Below are 9559 nucleotides of genomic sequence, written 5' to 3'. Positions count from 1 at the left end.
CCAAAGTACTGGAGTTTCAGCTTTAGCATCATTCCTTCCAAAGAAATCCCAGGGCTGATCTCCTTCAGAATGGACTGGTTGGATCTCCTTGCAGTCCAAGGGACTCTCAAGAGTCTTCTCCAGCACCACAGTTCAAAAGCGTCAATTCTTCGGCACTCAGCCTTCTTCACAGTCCAACTCTCACATCCATACATGACCACAGGAAAAACCATAGCCTTGACTAGACGAACCTTTGTTGGCAAAGTAATGTCTCTGCTTTTGAATATGCTGTCTAGGTTGGTTATAACTTTCCTTCCAAGGAGTAAGTGTCTTTTAATTTCATGGCTGCAGTCACCATCTGTAGTATCTACATATATATCTACATACACAGCATATAAATAGCTACATTTATAGCATATACATCTAGACATATGCATATACTTTATATTTCTTTATGTCCTTCCACTAGATGATAAGGCTCAGAAGGGAAGGGTGTTTTGGATTACTGTTGTTTTGTCTCTCTCTCTTTTTTTTTTTTTTAATTTTCTGTTCAGTGATGTAACCTCAGCACCTAGAACATACCTAGCTCACAATAGGCAAGGGTTCCCCACGCCCACATGGAAGAGGTACATGGGCCTTCCTTCTCTCTCTCTCCCTCATTTAAAACATTTTTTAAAAAAATTGCAAAATGAATCATAAATACAGAAAACCACATAGATAGATAGTGATAATGAAGTCGCTCAGTCGTGTCCAACTCTTTGCGACCCCGTGGACTGTAGCCAACCAGGCTTCTCTGTCCATGGGATTTTCCAGACAAGAATACTGGAGTGGGGTGCCATTTCCTTCTCCAGGGGATCTTCCCAACCCAAGGATCCAACCCAGGTCTCCCACATTGTAGGCAGACACTTTACCATCTGAGCCACCAGGGAAGCCAAAGTATTACAAATCAATTCCCCACCATCCACCAAAGGTTATCAACCCTTAAAAATGTCATTATAAACTCATAAAGTTTAAAATATTAGCTGGTATTTGATTGACTGTTTTTACAGTTATCCACACCATAGCTCTAATTATTCCATCTTGGGACAGTAGAAGCTTCTTCAGTGTGGCTTCTGAGTTCTTTGCAGGTGACTATCAAGCACTATGACTTTGTTGCATTCTAGCAGGACAAGATGGAGAAGGCAATGGCACCCCACTCCAGTACTTTTGCCTAGAAAATCCCCTGGACAGAGGAGCCTGGTGGGCTGCAGTCCATGGGGTCACTAGAGTCAGACACGACTGAGCGACTTCACTTTCACTTTTCACTTTCATGCATTGGAGAAGGAAATGGCAACCCACTCCAGTATTTTTGCCTGGAGAATCCCAGGGACGGGGGAGCCTGGTGGGCTGCCGTCTCTGGGGTGGCACAGAGTCGAACACGACTGAAGCGACTTAGCAGCAGCAGCAGCAGCAGTAGGACAAGAGGTTTCAGCCTTATCATGGATATTTCCTATCCCAGCTGTAGCATCATACATATCTCCGAAATTAAAAAACAACTGTGATGTGTTACTTCAAATTCACAATCTGGCCCCTAATTATGCTTATACCTACTGGGTTGGATATTCTTTCTAGGACTTCGCACACTTATAGCTCCAGTCCAGGATACCATCTTCTATTTGGTTGTCATGTCTCCTTAAGCTCTTCTTGCTGTGCAAGTTTTTCATACTTCCTTTGCTTTAAATGGCCTCGACTGTTGGGAGAAGTATGGGTCAGGTATTTTATAGAATGTCTTTCAACTGCAGTATGTCTGATGTTCCCTCATGATTAGACGATGGGTTTTGGGAAGGAAGACCACAGAGTTTATGCGTATTCTCATTTGGCCACCTGATGCGAAGAGCCAATTCATTGGAAAAGACCCTGATGCTGGGAAAGATTGAAGGCAAAGGAGAAGGGGGCAACAGAGGATGAGATGGTTAGAAAGCACCACTGACTCACTGGACATGAATTTGAGTAGACTCCAAGAGTCAGTAAAGGACAGGTGAGCCTAGTGTGCTGTAGTCCTTGGGGTTGCAAAGAGTTGGACACAACTTAGCATCTGAACAACTCATCACAGCTCATCAACATGGCTTATCTCTGTTGAGTTTAACCATTATCGGCTGGCTGAGGTATACTCCCCTATTTTTCCTCCATCCACACTGTCCTTCTTGGCAGAAAGTCACTTTCACCGTAGCCACAATCTGAGGAGTAGAGGGTAAAATTGCACCTCATCAAGGACACAGTATCTACATAAATTATTTGGACTTTTCCCCATGGGAAATTTATTTGTTCTTCATCTTTTCTTTATTCATGCAACCATTTATTTATATCAGTGTGAAATCCATGGATATTTATTTTACATTTTGGGTTATTGTTGTTGTTCAGCCAACCCAGTTGTGTCCAACTCTTTGCAACCCCATGGATGGCGGCACACCAGGTCTCTCTGTCCCTCACCATCTCCTGAAGTTTGCCCAAGTTCATGTCTATGGCATTGGTGATGCCATCATCATCTCATCCTCTGATGCCCTCTTCTCCTTCTGTCCTCAATCTTTGGGTAATAACCCAATATTACTTTATTTTCTGGCTCAAGTTGTTCCAACTCTGGTTCTTGGGAGCTTTTCCTATGTCCCTTTGATATATTTCCATCACTGTGTGTTTTAATACTTCCTAATTTTCTGGCCCTAAATGATGTTCCAGGCTCATCTTGTATATTTGCTATTCCAGACTTAGAATCAGCAGCTCTCCAAGGAGCTCTGGTTCCTTGCATTGGATATCGATATTAGAAATCAGGATCAGGGTTGTGCCTATGGCTTGACGTGCTATCATTGCTGAGGCATCATTGCTGCCGGACATTCTCTGCTGACAGAGCAAGGACATTGGGAATGGCAATCCAGTCCTGAAGAATTCCACAGACAGAGTCTGGTGGGCTACAGTCCACGGGGTGTCAAAGAGCTGGACACGACTGAAGTGACTTAGCACACATTCTAATCTGTGTCTGTAAACATATCTGTGTTTATGTAGACATCCTATATCTAAGTTTATATATATATATGTGTATGCTCAGTCGCTCAGTAGGGTCCAACTCTCTGCAGCCCCGTGGACTGTAGCCCACCAGGCTCCTCTGTCCATTGAATTTTCCAGGCAAGAATACTGGAGTGGGTTGCCATTTCCTGCTCCAGGGCATCTTCCCAACCCAGGCATTGATTGAATGTGTCTCTTGAGTCTCCTGCATTGGCAGGTGAATTTTTTACCACTAATGCCATGTGGGATGCCCCAAAGGCACATACTCTAGTGAGCTTAACAAACACATGCTAATGTCTCCTACTCTAAGCCTTTACCATACGGATCATTCTAGCCTTTTCTCCTTGTCTGTAACCTCTTCTGGACCAACAATGAGAAACCTGACTCCCTCAATCCATTAACTTATAGTGCCCATAAACTGCGGCTCAAGCTGTTCACACACACGTCCATGAGAAACACCTTTATCAGCTAAAGTACAGTGTCATGGCACAGTTCTTTTTATGCTTAGTTCTAGAGCCCATGAATCCCCAAAACTGCTTAGGAAACCCCCTAACGCTACTTAAGAAAACCCCATCTTTTCTCCCCAACCCCTTCAGTAAGGTTGTTTCACACTTTTCATACAGGTATAATCTTTTATCATAGTCTTATTTCATCATGGGGGCCCCTGAATTCCTAAATAATTTTTTAAAAAAGTTTTATACATTAAGGTCATTCTTTGGGCTGTAAAGTTTATGGGATTTGACAGTTCATAGTGTCATATAGACACCATTACAGTACCATAGTGAATAGTGTCACCACCCTAAAAGCATCTCCTGGGCTTCATCTATGCAATAATGCTCTTCCTCCTTACTCTCCAAATAATATCCTCTCTTCTTTTGCATGCTGTCTTATTTTAAATGAGCATTTTATATGATTTCACTTTGTTTCCTTTCTTAGTATATCAATTTTATTTGTTAAATCTTTTTTTTTTTTTTTTTAGTATTTGCTTTAGAGTTTATGATGGACAGGGAGGCCTGGTGTGCTGCGATTCATGGGGTCACAAAGAGTCGGACACGACTGAGTGACTGAAATGAACTGAACTGAACTGAACCTTCAAATTGGACTTCCCGGGTGGCTCAGTGGTAAAGAATCTGCCTGCTAATTCAGGAGACACAGGTTTGACCCCTGGGTTGGGAAGATTCCTTGGAGAAGGAAATGACAACCCACTCCAGTATTCTTGCCTGGGAAATCCCATGGACAGAGAAGCCTCGTGGGCTACAGTCCAGGGGGTCACAAAGAGTCGGACACAACTTGGTGACTAAACACCACCAGCAGCAACAACCTTCAAATTACGCTGTAGCACTTTGTGCGTAACACTGGTGCCTTAAAGCATCCCCGGTTCCTCCCTCACATGCCTTATCGTGTTGCTGTCATTCATTTCGCTCATCTATATTTATTACCATTAAATACATCGTTAATGTTGTCACTTTAAACAGTTATCTTTTAGATCAATTAAGAATAAGAAAAAAATTTCAACTTCATTTATTTCTCTTCTGATGCTCTTCCTTTCTCTGTGTAGATCAAATTTCTGACCTACATCATTTTCCTTATGTTTGAAAACCTTTTCTTTTTTCTTGTTTTTAAAAAAAACTTTAAAAAATATTTCTTGCAGGGAAGGTCATATAGAAATGCACATTTTGTTTGTCCGATAAAATCTTCAGTTCTCTTTAGCCTTTGAAGCGTATAGAATTCTAGATGGGTGACTTTTTCTTTCAACACTTCAAGTATTTCATTTTTCATTCTCTTCATGCTTGCGTGGTTTCAGACAAGAAGTATGGTGTATTTCTTCCTGTTCCTCTGTAGGTAAGTAGTAACTCCCCTATCCTCACCACTCCAGCCTTCTATGAAGATTTTTTCTTTGTCTTCAGTTTTCTGCAATTCGAATATGACATACTTAAATGTGCTACTTATTTATTTGGTTATTTATTTACTCTGTTTATCCTGACTAGTGTTCTCTAAGGTTCCTGGTTCTGTGATGTGATGTCTGTTGTTAAGAAAATCTTCAGCCATTATTACTTCAAAGATTTTTCCTGCTCAGATCTTCTTTCATCTCTTTCTGGTATTCCGATTATGCACAAGTTATACTTTTTGGAATTGTCCCAAAGTTCTTAGATGCTTTGATCTTTATTATTTTTTTCATTTCATTTTTCTGTTTGCTTTGCAATTTGGGAAGTTTCTACTGACCTATATTCAAGCTCACTGATTTTTTCCTTGGCCTTGTTGAATCTATTGATGAGCCCATCAAAGACATTCATTATTTCTGTTATGGTGGTTTTGAGCTCTAGTGTGTTTCTTTTTGACTTTTACTTAGAACTTCTATCGTTTCTTGAACCATGTCTACTTTTCCCAATTGAACCCTTGGTATGTAGCAATACTTATTTCAAGTTCTCTTTCTGATTATTTCAACAGACTGTCCTACCTGAGTCTGGTTCTGATGATTGCTTTGTCTCTTCTTCCCTTTTGGTATGCCTTGTAATTTTCTGTTGAAAACTGGTCATATTGTTTCAGGTTATAGAAACTGAGGTGAACAGACCTTCACTGTGGGGATTCATTAATGTATTAATCAGGCTAAGGGGTGGGCCATGTTGAGTGTGGTATCTGTAGGTACCAGTGGCTCCAGATTCTTCTTGTTTCCTTGGGTTTGTCTCTTCTCTTGAACTGAGCTCCCCTAAGTATTCACTGGGCTTCCCTGGTGGCTCAGACGGTAAAGAATTTGTCTGCAGCGCAGGAGACCGGGCTTAATCCCTGGGTTGGGAAGATCTCATGAGGAAGGGAATGGCAGCCCGGTCCAGTATTTTTGCCTGGAGAAGCCCACTTATCAGAAAGAGCCTGGGTCTCGCAGTTCTTTCAGTCATAGTCCTCAAATAATATACTGGATTCTTGATGTGGTGATAAAGTGTGGGGGATAGGGCTCTGCCAATCCTTTAAATCTCCTTCTTGATTTTAAAAACATTCTTCCTTTCCACCTTCTATTTATCTTAAGGTATTATGTGCTGCATTTATGTGGCTTATGTTTCCTCATATTAAAATCTGCATTTCTTAAATGTACCTTTCTTTTATATTCTTTTTGAGCACTCATCCCAAATTTCTAAGTTTTTTCTAATTCCGATTTAGGTTGTTATAGGCTGCTTTGAATCACATTAAGAAGGTTTCAGCTGGTAGGTTAAAATTTTGGTATCTATTGTAAGCATGTCTTTTGGAGTGTCATTGCCAATAAGGAAATCAATCTATTTTTACTTTATTATTGAAATATAGCTGATTTACAACATTGTGTTAATTACTGCTATAGAGCAAAGTGCTAATCTACTTTTAATTCTTTTTCTTATAATAGCTTTGTATGAGATTGCCACCAGTACATTTTGTTGCTAATTTTTGTTCTACACAAATTTTGCTAATTACACAAAAATCAGCAACAAAATGTATTGGTGGCAATCCCATACGAAGCTATTACAAGAGAAAAAGAGAATTTATAAAGAAGTATGGGTTGGGGTAGTTTTTTTTTTTAAACTCCGTAGAGTTTTCTTGTCTTTAAAAAAAGATTTATTTTATTTTGGCCGTGCTGGGTCTTTGTTGCTGCACGCAGTCTTCCTCTGGTTGCAGGGAGCGGGGGCTATTGTTCGTCATGGTGCATGGGCTTCTCACTGCAGTGGCTTCTCTCGTAGAGGATCACAGGCTTCAGGTGCATGAGCTTCGGGAGTTGCAACATGCGGGCTCAGTGGTTGTGGCTCGTGGGTTCTAGAGTAAAGGCTCAGCAGTTGTGGTGCACAGGTTCAGTTGCTCCATTGCATGTGGAATCTTCCTGGACTGGGGATCAAACCCGTGTCCCTTGCATTGCAAGGTGGATTCTTAACCACTGAGCCACTGGGGACGCCCCCACAGAGCTTCCTTTAGCTGTTTTCATATAGCATTCAAAACTTGATGGCTAGATTCCTTTTCCATTTTTAATTGGACCATCCCTTTTCTTCTTTACTATAGCCCTCACTGTGAGTAATTTTGATCCTATTCACACAGGGCCCTGTCCTGGGAGGGAGATTTGGTTGGTCAGTTTTAGGAGCTCACAGTGTCTGATGGTTGTAGCTCTTTGAACCTTAACTGTAAGTCTTCATGCTCACCTGATGTTGGATTGGGCAAACCCCTTCCCACTTTCAATTGCTTTTGCAATTTGGTCCATGGCACTTTCTTACTGGGACTCTTCTCTTCCTGGATCTGACAGATATCTGCCTGTTTATTTCCAATTCCTTCCACACAGATACTGATATCACACCAGTCTTGGGGCTCTTGGGAGACTGTCATTCCCATTTTGAAATTTTTGGGTTTATCACATTAATTCTGTTTGTTGCAAATATGGTCCTTGAGGTTTTTGGTTTTGCTATCTAGTTGCTCAGATATGTGGGAATTCTGAGAAATTCAGAAACATATAATTTCAGAGATGTACCACCATTTTCCCACAATCCCCTTTTTCTTTTGTCGTTGTTCAATTGCTAAGTCATCTCTGACTTTTTGTGACCCCAAGGACTGCAGCACACCAGGCTCCTCTGCCCTCTACTGTCTCCTGGAATTTGCTCAAATTCATATCCATTGAGTCAGTGATGCCATCTAACCATCTCATCCTCCACTGCCCCCTTTTCCTTCTGCCTTCAATCTTTCCCAGCATCAGGGTCTTTTCCAATGAGTTGACTCTTCACATCAAGTGGTCAAAGATGATTCAGCTTCAGCATCAGTCATTCCAATGAATATTCAGGGTTTATTTCCTTGAGGACTGACTGGTTTGATTCCTTCTCCTTCAGTTCAGTTCAGTCACTCAGTCGTGTCCGACTCTGTGACCCCATGAATCGCAGCACACCAGGCCTCCCTGTCCATCACAAACTCCCGGAGTTCACCCAAACTCGTGTGCGTCGAGTTGGTGATGCCATCCAGCCATCTCACCTCCTATAGTCCCCTTCTCCTCCTGCACCCAAGCCCTCTTTTTCCTTATATCCCCGCTAATCAGGAAAAGGTCAAGCATTGCCATGCCCTTGAGTCGAACATCTTTCTGTCACAGAGTCATGCTACACCCTTCCTCAAAAACTTTCACAGGGTCTCTTTCTTGCTCCCAGATTCAATTATAAAATTCCTTAACATAGCATGTTGACATTGAACTCCTGCTGGTTACCTCCTCATTTAGCCATGGCGCCCACCAAATCCTTGTACAAATGCTTTACTCTAGAGTCTTCCACTTACTGTGCTACAGACACGAGGTCGTTCACATCCCTGGGCTTTTTCCTGCACTGTTTTCTAAACTGGGAACACCCTTCCACTCTTTTTCCTTCATCCTGCTCAGCTCAAAACATCAACCCTTCTGCCAACTTTCTTTAAACCACCTAGGCAGGATGAATCACTGATTTTGCGCAAAGCAGTTAAGTATTAAAAGCACAGACTGTCTCTGTTCAAATCCAGCTCTGTCACTATATGGATGGGGATTAGAATGCTGCCTCACTAATTGGTTATTTTTGAGCCTTTATTGAGATAATCTGTGTAAAGGATTTAGCACATAATAGATGCTCAGTAACTGGAAGCCATTATTAATGTCTCTCTTTCTCACTAAATTACATCTTAGAAGATGCAGAGTTCCTCCTGCAAAATGATACCGTCTTGAGGGGCCAGTGAGTTGCATTGCCTGTATTAGACGTTTAACTAATATTTGTTGATGTTATTTTTAACCATGCGACATGGGGAAATTCCTGGCAAGTTTAGGGGGAAGGGAATTCATCTGAAAAAAGAGGCAAGTGTTACCTTCCAGTACAGGAGATAGCAAAAAACATGGCCACTGGATGACTCTAGAACTAGCTTCTAATGCTGGCTCTTGCACCTATAACCTGTATGATGCAAGTCTGTGTCTAACAGTGTTAAGACTCCAGGCTGTGGAATCTGGTTTGAATCTAGGATGTAACATTTTTTACCTGTGAGACGTTAGGCAACTCTATTCACTACTCTGAACCTCAGTCTTCTCCTTTTTAAGTGGGGATAATAACAGTACCTACCGCATAGAGTTGTCATGAGAATTAAATGTGTTGGTATATGTAAAGAATTTGGATCAGGGAATGGCCACATATATTTGATTGTAGTATTATGAAAGTGCCAATTTCGCTGACCCTGAAAGTTAGGATATTCTATCTATAAACAATAAAGATGCAATTAACAAAGGGACCCGTTAATGGTGATGGAGGGATTTATACTTACTTTCTGCATTCATGGGTGCCATGTCAAATAAGAGGGTACCCTATGTTGATTTTTGTTGTTGTTTTTATTGAGATTGGGAAAAAGCTCTTGCCTTGGGAGAGTAATGAGGTTATTATGCAGAGTGAGACAACCAAAACAGACCCTGCTGTCATCAAATGTTTGGCTATGAATCCGAGATCCTGTTATCTCAAATTCCGATCCCTTGAAAAGGTCAGTGGCTGGCTCCAGGTGAGGGCCCGTCAGCTCTCAGAGACATTGCATCTGATAACTTAGTCCTTTCATATTT

General features: G+C 41.5%; 1 protein-coding gene across 1 annotated transcript in view; it reads right to left on the bottom strand.

The window, feature by feature from the left end:
• ADCY8 (adenylate cyclase 8 (brain)) overlaps positions 1 to 9559 on the bottom strand; it is a 227901-nt gene that overhangs the window by 62494 nt on the left and 155848 nt on the right.

The sequence above is a fragment of the Bison bison genome, unplaced genomic scaffold, assembly GCF_000754665.1.
Source record: "Bison bison bison isolate TAMUID 2011002044 unplaced genomic scaffold, Bison_UMD1.0 scf7180017864199, whole genome shotgun sequence".
In the NCBI taxonomy this organism is placed as follows: Eukaryota; Metazoa; Chordata; class Mammalia; order Artiodactyla; family Bovidae; genus Bison; species Bison bison.
This window is presented reverse-complemented; position numbering and strand designations above follow the sequence as displayed.